Source organism: Macaca nemestrina, chromosome 11, assembly GCF_043159975.1.
Source record: "Macaca nemestrina isolate mMacNem1 chromosome 11, mMacNem.hap1, whole genome shotgun sequence".
NCBI lineage: Eukaryota > Metazoa > Chordata > Mammalia > Primates > Cercopithecidae > Macaca > Macaca nemestrina.
In genome coordinates, this window is record NC_092135.1 from 21,439,435 (window position 1) to 21,453,715 (window position 14,281).

At 44.7% G+C, this 14,281-nt stretch overlaps 3 long non-coding RNA genes across 3 annotated transcripts in view; 1 reads left to right on the plus strand and 2 right to left on the minus strand.

Annotated features, from left to right (window-relative positions):
- The window catches only part of LOC105492575 (uncharacterized), a 25,829-nt gene extending 25,283 nt beyond the window's left edge, over positions 1-546 (minus strand). The window contains exon 1 of the long non-coding RNA XR_011609709.1: positions 508-546. This is a non-coding gene — a long non-coding RNA (uncharacterized lncRNA). The remainder of the gene's footprint in view (positions 1-507) is intronic.
- Positions 355-2,898, plus strand: LOC139357090 (uncharacterized). The gene is made up of 3 exons (XR_011609710.1): positions 355-426; positions 1,897-2,003; positions 2,178-2,898. It is a non-coding gene; the product is annotated as an uncharacterized lncRNA (long non-coding RNA).
- Positions 2,899-3,101: 203 nt separating this feature from the next.
- LOC105492576 (uncharacterized) lies at positions 3,102-7,695 on the minus strand. The gene is made up of 3 exons (XR_011609708.1): positions 7,550-7,695; positions 7,098-7,156; positions 3,102-3,235 (listed from the first exon to the last, which is right to left on the minus strand). It is a non-coding gene; the product is annotated as an uncharacterized lncRNA (long non-coding RNA).
- Between the last annotated feature and the right edge of the window lie 6,586 nt (positions 7,696-14,281).

A 14,281-nucleotide genomic window follows, 5' to 3' on the forward strand; every position in this document is an offset into this window, starting at 1 on the left:
GGACGGGGCTATTGCCTTGGCTTCTCCTCTTCATGGGAGGATCCTTAGCCCGGGCCAAGGCAAGGGGCTCACACAGCCTCTCAGGAGGACTGTGTCCAAAGGACAAAACCAAACTCCTCCCCCGAGATCAGGCAGGGCCAGGCTGTGAGCCAGAGGAGCTTTGAACTGTGGCAATGGCCACTGCCACCCAGAAGCAGCGCTGGTGGAGGGAGGGGGGAAGGGGAGGCCGAGGGAGGCCGGTGGTGGTCGGGCAGGCAGTGGGCAGACAGGGGTTATTGAAGGGCATGGCCTCCACGATTACTCAAAGGCAAGCTGCAGTTCTTACTGGCCCTTTAAGAACGGCGCCTACCTTATGAAATGTCAGGGCAGAGTGGAAGCCCAGAGAGTGTTACCAGAAAAGAGTCACGCAATCTCTGGTCCATGCCTGTGAGTGACTGGGAGCTTGTTTGTGTGGGGGCTGTTCCCACAGCTGGAAGCCCTAAGTAACCCCAGCCCGCCGCAACTCACAGATGATGCTAAACAGCCCCGGCTGCCTCGGCCTCGGACGCCATGTTCTCTTTCCCTCTTCCTGGGTGTCAAAGGGCTTACACTAGACGCATGTTTCCCCAAATGCGCTTTTGGGTACCACCGGCAAAACACAAACCACATTTGGGTAGTGGATGGACAGGCTATGTTATATATTTATTTTAATGCTTATTAGAAAAAAATTTAATTGGCACATGAAACGTCTTATTTCATGGTTATTGGTACATGGGATAAGACTAAGTTTAGTTAGGTAAAAAAAAGAAGTCAAATTTAAAGAAAAAACAATCAGGTAAATATTAGTATGGTTAACACTGTTCACTGGAAGTACAATGGGAGACAAAATGAGAGCCACATACATGATTTAAAATTTTCTGTGGAATTTTGAATCATGGAATAAAAGTCACATGGAATAAAAAATAAGTAGGTAAAGTTATTTTCATAGCATATGTTTTATTTAACTTGGTATGTCAAAAATACCATTTCTACGTGTAATCACTAGAAAAATTATTGAGAGATTTTATTGACGGAATTTTTTTTTTTTTTTTTTTTTTTTTTGAGAGGCAGAGTCTCACTCTATTGCCCAGGTTGTGTGGTGGTGCGATCTCGGCCCAATGCAACCTCTGCCTCCTGGGTTCAAGCGATTCTCCTGCCTCAGCCTCCTGAATAGCTGGGATCACAGGCACGTGCCACCATGCTCGGCTAATTTTTGTATTTGTAGTAGAGATGGGGTCTCACCGTGTTGGCCGGGCTGGTCTTGAACTCCTGAACTGTCTGCTTTGGCCTCCCAAAGTGCTAAGATTACAGGGTGAGCCACTGCCTCCGGCCCTAATTGACTTTTTTTTAGTAATAACTCATCAAAAGCTGGTGTGTGTTGTATGTCACATCTTGATATGACCCAGGCATATTTTAAGGGCTCATGGCCACATGTGGCTTGTGGCCACTGTGCTGTAAGTGTGGAGACCTAGGCAGGCAGGGCAACACTGTGAAGGCAGAATATAAATGTATGCAGCCCAGAGTCTTCCAGCTCTAACATCTGTGCTTCTGCCATATGCTCACTCTCTGCCTCACCCAGAATTGCTCCCTTACTCTCCAAATTGAGACCCAGTTTACTGCCTATACTCTCTACTTTCTTCCCTTACCAAGCAACATGCTTCATCGGTTGTCCACCAGAAATTTTATTATGTGGAAAGTTCGTATTGAATGTGTCTGCCAAATCTTTTGCGAGAAATAAGTCAGAGAGAAGCTCCTTTTGAAAACCAGAGAGAAATGCCCCTTGGGTCATCCCTGCTGCTGCCTTACTCATCGGCCAGTGGCAACGTGCATGGGTGTGTTCACCAGTGACAGATCGCCTTTCTCTAATTCATCTGGCAGGTGCATTGAGGAGATGGGACAACTCTTCTTCAAGTCTCTTAGCATCATTTGTTATCAGTCTTTAATATTCATGAGGATCATCTGGGGAGCTTCTTAAAAATGCAAGGGTAATTATAAAATCATTGGATGGGGCGTATGATTATGATTCTGGGAGTGTGATTCTGATGTGAATGAACATTTGAGAACCACTGCCTGAAATGTTTTCCTAAAGTATGAAGGCTGGCGATGGCTTGTTGGAGAACTCCAAATTGGAATTTCATATTCAGATCTAATCATTTCAGATCTAATCACTAGAAGAGGAAGCACGGACTGGTTCCACCCCATGGTCATGACTGAACTAATCGGAAACTCTCTTGAATTTGCCACAATGAACTGAGCACCAATTAAAAATTGCCTTGGAAGAAATACCTACTAAATTCTAGCCAAGCTGGGCATCAGCTCCCTGGGCTCTTAGTGACTATTATTTCCAAAAAGTGTTCTCACTCTGATCCATTTGTTCTCCCTGCCGTTTTATCCCCTGTAATATTCTCTAGAGACCAATTACTATTATCTGAATGGAAGCATGAGTCATAAGTGGGAATGAGCTTGTCCTGGATCAGGTTTCCATGTGCGTGCTCAAGTGTGTGTCTGTGTGTGTGTGTGCATGTGTGTTACATCACAAGGCAAATCGCTGGCACCTAGAATCATTGAGAAACCCATCCTCCCATTACAGTCTAAGAATGAAGCCCTTGGGACTTAAGGATTCAAGATGGTTGGGTAAAGTGAACTCAACTCATGTTAAGGAGGAGAACAGGAGGAGGATTCTGAGACCCAAAGACAAGACCAGGACGCGAGAGAAAACAATGGGAACCTTAAAGTAAAGGGGGAGAGAATTTAGATTTATTAAAGACATACTCTGGACCAGGCATTTAAAATTTGTTACTTTTTAAAGCCCTGTAGACTAGATATGTTTTGTCCCATTTAACAGACTAAGATATTGAGGCCCAGAGTGGTAACTTGTCCGATATCAGCCAGAGGGAGGTAGGAGAGCTGGGGAAGGCTGATCCCAAAGCTGGTGTTTTTCTCTAAATGCCAAATACTCTCTCAAGATAGTGATTACTCAACCTATTTCTGGGTTCACCACTCCTTTTGTGAAAAAAGAATGCAAGATGAAGTACGCTGTGTCTTTGCTGAAGGCAGATCAGGTCACCATGTCCCTGGAGGAAACGGATGCATTGTTGCCAGCATCAGTTCCCACGGTGCACTTGAGAATGTGGTGCTCTAGTCGGGATCTTCAGCGTCATTAACCTGGTTTATGTACATTGTATCAGCCAGGGAACCACTGGAGGTAGATGACACACTGAAAGGGATAATAATGGAGGAGAGGTTTAATGAAAAGACAATCTACAGAGGTGTGGGGAGGGTTTGGGAACCAAAAAGGAAGGAGAAACCTGCAAGAGAAGCTATTATCACCCCAGATCTGAAGGGGCAAGTAGAAGGAGTGCTTTCTCAAAACTCAGGGAGAAGTGTAGCCCTGGGAGAGGGGCCACTCTCTAGGAGTGGAGCTGTGGCTGTGGGCACAGTGGAGCTGTAGCTGGGGAGCTGTGGGCACAGGGAGAGGCAGGCAGCCACTGCCAACACAGCCAGGGGAGCAGAGGAGTCAGTACCCCACCTCCTCCTTTCACCCTCTGATCTCGTGCCTCAGCAAGTGGGGAACAACCAGCACACACCCCAAACCTGTGGAACAGTGCCCGTACTTGGTAAGGACTAAGTGGTGTCCATTGTTCCCATCAATGGTAGCTAACTGCCTGGTGCCTATCCAAGGCCATTTCTCCAGAAAATGAACAGAGAGCCGTCTCCTCTCTGCTGAAAACCGGAAGCAAATTGGTCTGGAGAAATGGAATTTGCTGCTTAAGCCTAGTGTGGGTCCTCACCCACCTAATTGAATATGACATTATTCAGGTTATAAGGGAAACTCTTGTTTGATTTACTCCTTTTGTTTGTTTGTTTGTTTTGTTTTTGAGACAGAGTCTCGCTCTGTCACTTGGGCTGGAATGCAATGGCGCGATCTCGGCTCACTGCAACCTCTGCCTCCTGGGTTCAAACAATTCTCCCTGCCTCAGCATCCAGAGTAGCTGGGATTACAGGTGCCCACCACCATGCCCAGCTAATTTTTGTATTTTTTAGTAGAGATGGGGTTTCACCATGTTGGCCAGGCTGGTCTTGAACTCCTGACCTCAGGTTATCCACCCACCTTGGCCTCCCAAAGAGCTGGGATTACAGGCATGCCCGGCCTGATTGACTCTTGAATTAAATGACTCTGAATTAGGCTATGTTTCTCCTAAGAAATGTGGAGACCGTGGATCAGGAGATTTATGAGCTATTTGATCAAGAGATCAAGAGAAGATTTGTGCCGTTTGCTGTGTGTGCCTTGTGACCAAGGGATGCAGCTGATTCAAATGGGAAGCACAGTGGGATGGGAAATAAGCCACCATGCTAGACACTGGGCACCCCCAGCGCCTTCCAAATCCTGATCTATCCTTTCTCTTCCCCACCCTGCTCTGCAGCCAGTGGGGCCTGACACCTAAGCACTGCATCACTCAGCCATCCTTGCCAGCTGGCTTCCAGTTGGGTTTAACAAATGGGGAACCCAGCAGGAGATCTGAGGGTGGGAGGGAAGAGACATTGGCATATTTCTCTGCCCCGGGTCTCTGATATTAGCTGCGCCCCTCCGTTACCTCAATTCCCACTGGCAGCCATCCTTCAGGACTCCAGCTTCAACTGGGCTCCAGTAACACTATTTCCTTCCGGTGTCCCTTCAGCCTTGGTGTTCCTGTTGCTTCTCATTGGTGGTCCCCGGATGCCTCACCTTTCTTGTTCTGTTCCCTCAACCTGGCCCACAACTCTATGAGGGGTCCACTCATTAAAGGCTCTTCATTTGAACCATCTGTGATGCTTTGTGAGCTGCACCCTTCTGACCCTGACCTACTTGTAGCCTCTTCTAATCAACCATAGCAGATGCTCAACTGAGAATCTTGAATGAAATGGCTCTGTGGCATTTGGATATCCCAGAGGACATGACTGATGTTCTTATATAAACATGATGTTATTGTGTGTGTTGGGGGGTGGGGTGGGCAAATGTATGAATAAACTGGCTCTAAAACTTATTTTAAAGATAAAGTATTCAATGATAGATTCCAATGCCAAGAGGAATTAGAAATGACCAACACTGTCATGCATGACCTTGTTATTCAAGAGTCATCAGAAAGGTGGTATATCTTTGTCACATTTTATCTTAAAATGGTCAGAATAGTGAGAATTGACCCTCACACAGCTTGGGTTTGCAGAATAGTTCTAGACACTTGTTTATGTTTCTAGAGTTTTATTAAATACGGTCTATTGTGAACTGAGGGATGCATCCTATTTTATACTCGCATGGTATCAAATCAGGGAAAGGAGATCTCAGGGTCTTGGTTTCTTAGCCCCTTTATGCTTGTCTCTCTAGACACTTCCTTGACTATTGTCCTTAGAAAAGGGAGCCAAAGGGAAAGTTGACTTTGAAACTGTGGACCCATTGAGGTTAGAGTGGTTTCCTGTCCCCATTAAGAAGACCATATCTGTCACACGCGTTGATAGATGCCTCTGCTTCTCAGGGTTTTGCCTGGTAAAAGGACATAGAGATATATGGGATTCCCACATCCTCTGGGGTCCCCCAAGGAAATAAGTTATTTCCAGAAAGCTCCAATATCTTTAATATGGGAGGCATATTTTAGCACACATGCCTTGAAGTCAGTCGGTCAATTGAGCGTTGTTTAACTTCCCTGAGAAGCAGTGCTATGGGAAGGACTTAAATGTTTCCAAAACATGTTTTGAAAAGAAGCCACCGGAAGGAGAAACAGTTTGCCAAAAATAAATCATTTACCCACTGCAGTGCTTTGGTTGTTGTTAGATCTTAAGAAATGAAAACCCCAAACTCTCAGACCAAAGTGTGGCCCATATTTACTGGTCTGTTGACCTGAGGGGCTTTGTTTGGCAGAACCTATGAAGAGTTACTTAGGGCACTCGGGTTCCACAGTGGAGAGTGATGGCGCGCCAGGGAATGACAGTGGCAGGCTGGGCTTCTGGGACCTTGGCACTTGTTATTCTCCCTTCCTTTCTGCTCAGCTGCCCCAACCTCAATCTTGTTCTCTCCAGCTGCCAGCTGCAAACAACTGCCTTTGTTATTTAGGAAATAACTTGGACCATTTCCCGTTGACTCCAGTGTGTTTTGCTCTTGTCTACCTCTGCGATTTCAGGGTTCTGGCTCTATCCAAGCTGCTGTTATCCCTGGTCTTGGTCACTTCTCTTTGGCAATTCCTTGGTCTGTGCTTTTGGAAGTCAACCTTCTGTTCTGACTTTAATCTGTGCTTGACCCCGAGGCGCAAAATCTTTGCTCCAGCCCTGGGTCTCTGGAACCTCACTATCTGGGCTCATTCCCACCCCCATGCATCCTTCTGCCTCCACTGAGTGTATGTGTGTGGGCTGGGGAGGGATTAGACTCTTTTTTTGGCTCAAAACTAAAACTGCTTCCCCATGATAAGGGAAATGCAAATTGAAACAATGAAATGCCATTCACATCTACCGGATTAGTAAAAATTAATTAAGTGTGATGACAAAAGGGATGGTGAGATGTGGCCGTAAGGGAACTCCCTGGTGGGAGTGTAAATTGGTACAGTCACTTTGGAGAACAATTTGGCAATATCTATTGAAGTCAAAGATGCATTTCTGCTATGAAATAGCAATTCTGCTCCTGAATAAACAGCCTGGAGAAACCATCATACAGGTATACAGATTTGTGTTTGTATGTATACATATAGATACACATATGTACACACATGTATATGTGTGCACACAACATATGTACACACATGAAAGAGTGCTGACTACATAGCCCACAAGCTGTGGTTTATGGAATGTGGTAATGGAATTGAATACTACACTATGTAGCAGTTAATAGAAATGTACTAGATCCAATTTCTATCAACATGTATAAACTTTAAAACAATGCTGAATGAAAAAGTTGGTTGTAAAAGGACAGGTATGTGCTACACATAAGTATATACATAGATAGATGCAATTCATCTTAAAATGTAAACAATATAATTGTATTAATACATTTATATTTATTAAAAAGTAAAAACACACATGGGAATGATACCAGCCAACTTCAGGTTAATAGTTACCTTTGGAGAAGGAGGGAAAGGATGAAGAAATAGAGCTTCAGTTGAATCTGGACACTTTTCTTTGAAGGCGGGGGTGGAGAGAAAGAGAGAGACAGAGAGAGATCAATCTAAGACCAATATGGCAAAACATGTTTCAATTTTGGTGATGGGCTTGACAGATCTAGTATATTATTTTCTCTACATGTCAGTATGATTGAAATGTTTCATATTTACAAGTTTGAAACAGTAAGAAAATGATTTCTTACTCCTGTTGTTGTCTTGGTGAATTGACGCTAACTTGAAGATTCATAGACGTGTACTTTCTGGTAGGGACAGCGTCTTTGAGAACAACTGGCCAAACTTCATCTGGTTTCAGAATCTCTTCTATGGCCTTGTGCAAACACCTGCCCTGATGTGGATCTCTAACCACTGAGACTGTCCCCAAATGGTACTCTTGGGAAGTTATTGCTTACTTTGAGCTGAAATCAGCCTCTTGCTGGCTTCAGACCACTGGTCCCAGTTCTGTTCTGCCATCCTTCAGATTCCCACCATCTTGGAGCTGCTGGGAGCCAGGGGCCCCGGGGTCAACCTTGCAAGGGAACTAGGGAAGAAAGAGGAAGTTGAGGGGCTGGAGCCAACCCTAAGGCGTTCCTCTTTGGGAAGGCTGGCTGGTGATGGGACTTGCCAGGACCAGCATGCTGAGAGGAGGAAGCCAGCTCTCAGGTCAAAATTCCGTTGATGTGGGACAAACTGTAACCCTGCGCTGTTGCTTTCCCAGGCCTCACTTCCCCAAACAGGGGCACGTGAACAGCTGCAGTGGCCTGGTGGCAGCATGCTGGGATCCTTCAGGCCAGGCCAGCAAAAGGGCGAAATCTGGGCCCATGGGGACCTTCATGGGGACTCTCCAGGCTGCCTTCCTCTTCCAGGTCTTCTGTGAAATTAGCTGGAAAAGGAGATCACATGCCTGATTCCCCTTTGTCTCGGCAAGCCTGGAAAACAAAGTCCAGCCCTAATCAAAAGCTTCCTCTGATTCTCTTGTGTCTTGTTAAAATGCAGTCAAACTCGAGGCCTTGCTACCAGGTAGAAAAAAAAATTATAGGAAAAAATAAGAATCCATTACTCCACATTGTAAATAAAACAATGACTCCTTTAATTTCCAGAACCGTCATCTCTGTACTTTTGGTGAGCTGGGTTTTTTTTTTTTTTTTTTTTTTTTTTTTTCCCAAGCTGCTCTTCTTTTAGGAGAAAATGGGAAAAGATTTGACATCCCCTCCACCTCCCTCTCCCCACCCCAAAATCATCTACCAGGTAAGGTCTGGAGTTAGTTCAATTTTAGTCTAATCTTTCTGTCTCTCTTTTTTTTTCTTTCAGACAGGGTCTCGCTCTGTCACACAGGCTGGAGCATAGTAGCATGACCATAGCTCTATGTAACCTTGAACTCCTGGACTCAAGTAGTCCTCCCACCTCAGCTTGCTGAGTATCTGGGGCCACAGACATGCACCACCATGCTCAGCTAATTTTAAATTTTTTTTGTAGAGACAGGGTGTCATCACGTTGCTCAGGCTGGTCTCAAACTCCTGACCTCGAGAGATCCTCCTGCCTTGGCTTCCCAAAAGTGCTGAGATTACAGACATGAGCTGCTGTGCCTGGCCTCTTTTATCTTAAATATTTTGGAATGAGAAGCTTCGAGATCTCAGTGTGAACTTCATGAGGTAGGGAGATGGAGTGATGTTGCGGTGACTGTAAGCTTGACTGCTTGATGGTCCTTGTCTTGCCTGTTCTCTGGTTATGGGTTCAGTTTTGTAGATCAGTGATTCTCAAACTTTGCTGCGTACAAGGTCCCCTGGGGGCTTTATACAATGGGAGAAAAGTCCCAAGTGCACCTTAAACCAATTGAGCCAGAATCTTCAGGAGTGTATCCTTGGCACCTGCACTTTTTAAAACTCCCCAGGTGATTCTAAACAAGCCAAGTTTGAGAACCAGTGCTATGCTTTGAAACATCAGGGAGGTGTTCTTAGGGCCTTGTGAAAAAGCAAACACCAAAGGTTTCATTATGTTAATATAACTTAAGAACTTAAAAAACTCAAGGGCTTGCTATTGGCCAAACACTGTGCCAAATGTTTTCTGTGGATTGTCTAATTAAAACAACATGCTGAGGTAGGTTATTTATTTCATAGAAGAGGACACCGACCTTCAAATAAGGAACTTGCTCAAGGTGATGCAGCAGAAATGTGATTTGATGGGGCCCTCACTTCGGAGGCTGCATTTAACATTGATGATATTTACTAGGGTGGAAAATTACTTCTTCTTTTTGACACACACACACACACACGTATACATACACACACACGTATACGCACACACACAACTTAGGAATGTTTGTAATAACGTATTTCTAAAAAAGATCTTGCCCACCCATTTTTTTTTCAGTAGATTACCAGAAATGTGAATTATCAGGGCACTACAATTCTTGAGTTTCCTAATTATTAGCTTTTCACTGAGTATCATATTGAAGCAAGTACAGCATCAACATCTCCTGTTTGGATACAAAGGGCCAGTGATGAGAGCACTCACTAATTTTAAGAGACCTGGAAAGTTGATGAAATTTCTCATTTTTAAGGACAGTGTAATGATGTCATGGAAAGGATGGATGAGATCAGGTTTTCTTAGTTCTTCCACTTATGAGCTGGATAACTTTGAGCAAGTCACTTCCCCTTTCTGGGCTTCAGTTTCCTCATCTGAAAAATAAGGAAACCAAACCAGGGGTTTGTTAAAAGGCCTTTCACTCTAGATATGATCCAAAGGATAAATATTATCATGGCAGCCCTAGTATATCTGACTCTGAAGTCTCAGCAGCCTGACCCGTTGTCATTGACCCATTTATTCCTGCCCGAGTAGCATATTTGTAGGACTGACTTCCTCAAGCCTGTGGTTAGCGATGTAACAGGGAGCCAATCTCCATTACATGAGGGGCAAATCACTCAAGTAGCAACAGATGGTCCAGGAATGATTGGAAAAGGCAGACTTTATTTTGTAATGAAAACTTTGTAGATGGATTTTTAATTTCATATGGATGAAAGTGGAAATTCACAAAATACATCCAAGGAAATTCAACCTTGTGGCAGGTTTTTGGATCCAGACTGGCCATGTGGGGCCTGTCATTGCCGCAGCATGGAGGGGCGTGCAGCCGGGTGGAGCTCATGGGTGAGGTCAGCTGTCTGTCAGAGGCTGGCTCTCACCCTCACGCATCCCAAGACCTGACTCAGGAGATCTGCCTTGAGGTAAACATGATCCTAGCTGATTGACAATCCTGCTAACTTACAGTGAGGGATCTGCCTTCTTTTGGAAAGAAAGGTTTACATCTGCTGTCAGGGAAGAAGCCCCTGCCCCAGCGCAGGGACGGTGGATTGGAAGTGGAAAGGTGGCCAGGTGAGCACAGGGTCGGGACAAAGGCAAGAGAACAACCCTGGAGTTCCTCAGACTGTGTTGTGGATATTGACTGTCCAGTGACTTTTCCCATTGGGCACCCCAGTTTCCTTTTAGGGATCTTTCTCTCTACCATCATGTTCAGGCTCTGGGATTGGTTGGTCTAATATATAACCTCCTCTGTTAAAGGTAGAAGGCTCCTCCTAACAGAGCTTTACTCTGAGAGATAGGCACGTGACCTCAGCTCGATCCATCATACTCTCTCCCAGGACTTTGTGTCTGGAATGCCGGGAGTATGGTTGGAGTTTATTTATGCTGGGGAGAGCACCCAGGTGAGGCTGAGCAATAGCTTCTGTGGCCAAGACCTTCAGGTTTTCATCTGTTCTGAACCTGGTTTCCAGCCCCTGTATTGATCCTCTGTGCTTTTCCATACTACTCCATTCAACAGAACATCCCCCTACCCCTTATTCCCAACTGTTTTCTTGAAGTAGTCCAGAGTCAGTTGCTGAGTTTGCAGCCATAAGCCTTGGCAGATGCAGGTCTCGGTTAGGCCCTCACAGAAGGTACACTCCTCTACTGCTGTGGCTTCTGTCCACCTAGTTGTCTCTCTTTCCCCTGGAAGTCATGGGTAAACACAGCCAGCCTCTGATCCTGTGTTTTCCCTTTTTCTGTGTGCTCACTCTCTTTCTGTTTCTACAGAATTTCTCCAGGCAGTATACAAAACAGCTGATTCATTCTCCATTGGTTAAATCCAATTTCATTTCAATCCTGTCACCTTGAAAGGAATCTCAGGTGTTCCCAAAATCTTTGGGCACACACTCACAGAAACTCTTTTAGGCTATGGTTTTCTTTCATTTAGCATAATAGCTAACTTCAGCCATTGTGAATGAATTTTGCCAACCTAAATCTTCGAGAGCAACTGCATTTCCAAGTTCTTGGAAGTCACCTCACTTCTATTCCTCATGTACCACTTAGATGTTTAAATCAATCTTGAAATGATGAATAGTCCTTTGAAAATTCTGTCTTCTATGCTTCCCAATGGTGGGTAGCCTCCTTTGCTCAAGCTTGCGTTTTTAACTGTTTATTATACTCTATCTCCAGAATGACAAGGTGCTCTAGGGAATGCGAAAACATAAGAGGCAGTTTTCTTGCCTTTAAGGGTTGTAAATCTACTGGAGAGTTGAGATTTGTTCACATAAAATAATTATAGAAAAACCTATGTCTTTGCCTTCGAGACGCTCAATGGCTCATGGCAATGGTTTTCAAATGTCCTAGTTGTGTGACACCTTCAAGGGGATATCTAGGGGGTGGGGAGGTGAGGAGGGAACCCATCTGCTGTTCTTCTGCAGAATTTCCTTGAAACAGAGCTCCAGGACTAATAAGGGTTTGAGGACCACAGGATCCAATCTTTTGCTGGTGTACAAGCTCTTTCCTGACCTTCCCATTGACTACAGATCCAGACCCATGTCCTGCTGCCTGAAGCTCCGGAGGCCTCCTGGCTATACTGGGGCCTCCACACTGCCCTGCCCTTCTCCATGCAGCTCTCTCTGCTTTGTGTGCATCCCATACTAACCACACCAAACCATGACTATAAACTCCTTGAAGGCACGTGTTGATTGAATTAAGGGCTGAATTTTGCAGTGCCATCTGTAACAGTTATCAGAACTTAGAGATGAGAAAGATAATTGCTGACTGGGGTGGTCTGGAAAGACTTCCTAAAAAAAGTCAGACTGTATTAGGCCTTTGGGAAATGTGGCATTCAGATTCATAGAAAGGAAGAAGGAAAGTGTCTCAGGCATGGAAAGCATTGCTGAGCAAAGGCTCAGAGCAGGGTTTATGAGTGTCCCATAGAGCGGTAAAGAGAACCAGGAAATAATTGACAAGGGAGCTTTTAAAATATACCCTTGCCTTGACCCGCTGCAGACCAAATAAAAGAATCTCTGGAATGAGCCTGGGCCTCAGCATTTTTAGAGCTTCCCTGATGAGTCTAATGTACAGTGAGGGCTGAGGACAGTCTTCGGACTGTCAAGGTGTAAGGGGTCTAAGGAAAGGCTGGCTTTGAGGAATGGAGGCTCCTGATGAACTTCATGCATTTTTGGAGGTTTCTGACTTGAACCAATGCATATTGGGGTGCTTTCACCACACAGTGTTTTTCATGTTTGCAAACTAGATTTTTTGACAGGTTAATCTGGTTCAGATTCAAGTTGTGGGAAGGGGTGGGAAGCTTGGAAATCGAACCAGCAGGATGGCACAGAAGTCCAAGAGACAAACCTGCTCTCAGATAGTATGGCAGAAAAGGGAAGATAAATCCAAGAGATACTGAACAGGAAGAATTAATAGAATTTGGTAGGATGAAAAATGAGGAGATATTTTCTAATTAGGTACAGCAGCAATGACAGAAATTTCTCTTTATACAAACAGTCCCAAAGTCATGCAGGTGAAGAAGTTGGGAATGGTACTCAACCTCTACATTGCCTTCTCTCCTGGATATTAAGAGCTTATTCCTTCTTTAGATCTTCCTATCTCCTAAACTATCATTGCATTCGATTTCCTTTTATTCCTTCCTGGGGAAACTTTCTGAATGGGGATTCTACGCTGATGTCCTTACTGCCTCACTGCCCACATTCTCTCTAACCTACATCTCTGTCACCTACCCTCCATCTCTTTTGATGGTTTCCAGTGGCCTCCCAATTTCCAAAATCCAGTGACTCTTTTCTGGGCCTCCTTCTCTTCCACCCTTTGGCTGCATTTGACTCTTTTGTGCTTGACACTGTTGGCTTTGGGGCTACTAAATACTCCTGGCTCTCCTTCTGACTTGTTTTTCCTTCCACTTGTCCTGAGTTCACCCAACATCCATCCTTAGGCCCTTTTAAAATTTTGACTCTCTTGGCAACTAACGTTTCCCCAGGTTTTTTATTTTCAGCAGGCAGCTGGGTATTCTCCACTTGGTTGTCACATCTCTGCCTCACGCTCACTGACATTACAATCATAGCTGTTTGCAAAGTCTTGTATTGCTAGAAAGTGCTTTACCTACAGTGTTTCACTTGAGTCTCACCTTCTTTCCCAGCCCTGCTTCTTTCCTTCTGCTCTTCCCTGAATTTGAATCTTGGCTCCGTTGATTACTAACTGAAGCCTCAATTCCCCAGTCTTTAAAATGGAGTGGCTGGGCGCGGTGGCTCATGCCTATAATCCCAGCACTTTGGGAGGCCAAGGCGGGCGGATCACGAGGTCAGGAGATTGAGACCATCCTGGCTAACATGGTGAAACCCCGTCTCTACTAAAAATACAAAAATTAGCTGGGTGTGGTGGCGGGCGCCTGTACTCCCAGCTACTCGGGAGACTGAGGCAGGAGAATGGCGTGAACCTGGAAGGTGGAATTTGCAGTGAGCCGAGATTGGGCCACTGCACTCCAGCCTGGGTAACAGAGTGAGACTCCCTTTCAAAAAAATAAAATAAAATAAAATAAAATAAAATAAAATAAAATAAAATAAAATAGGGGTAATAATACCCGTATCACAGGAGTGTTGTGTTAAACAAGAAAATCTGTGTGAGAATGTCACCGTCTGCTTGCTGTGTGACTCACTGTCACAATTTCTACTCACTGTCTGTCACACCCTTCTTCTCCTTCCTTAAAGGCAGGAGCTGTTTTTTTTAAATTTATTTTTTAATTATACTTTAAGTTCTGGGATATATGTGCAGAATGTGCAAGTTTGTTACATAGGTATACACTTGCCATGGTAGTTTGCTGCACCCATCAATCCATCATCTACATTAGGTAT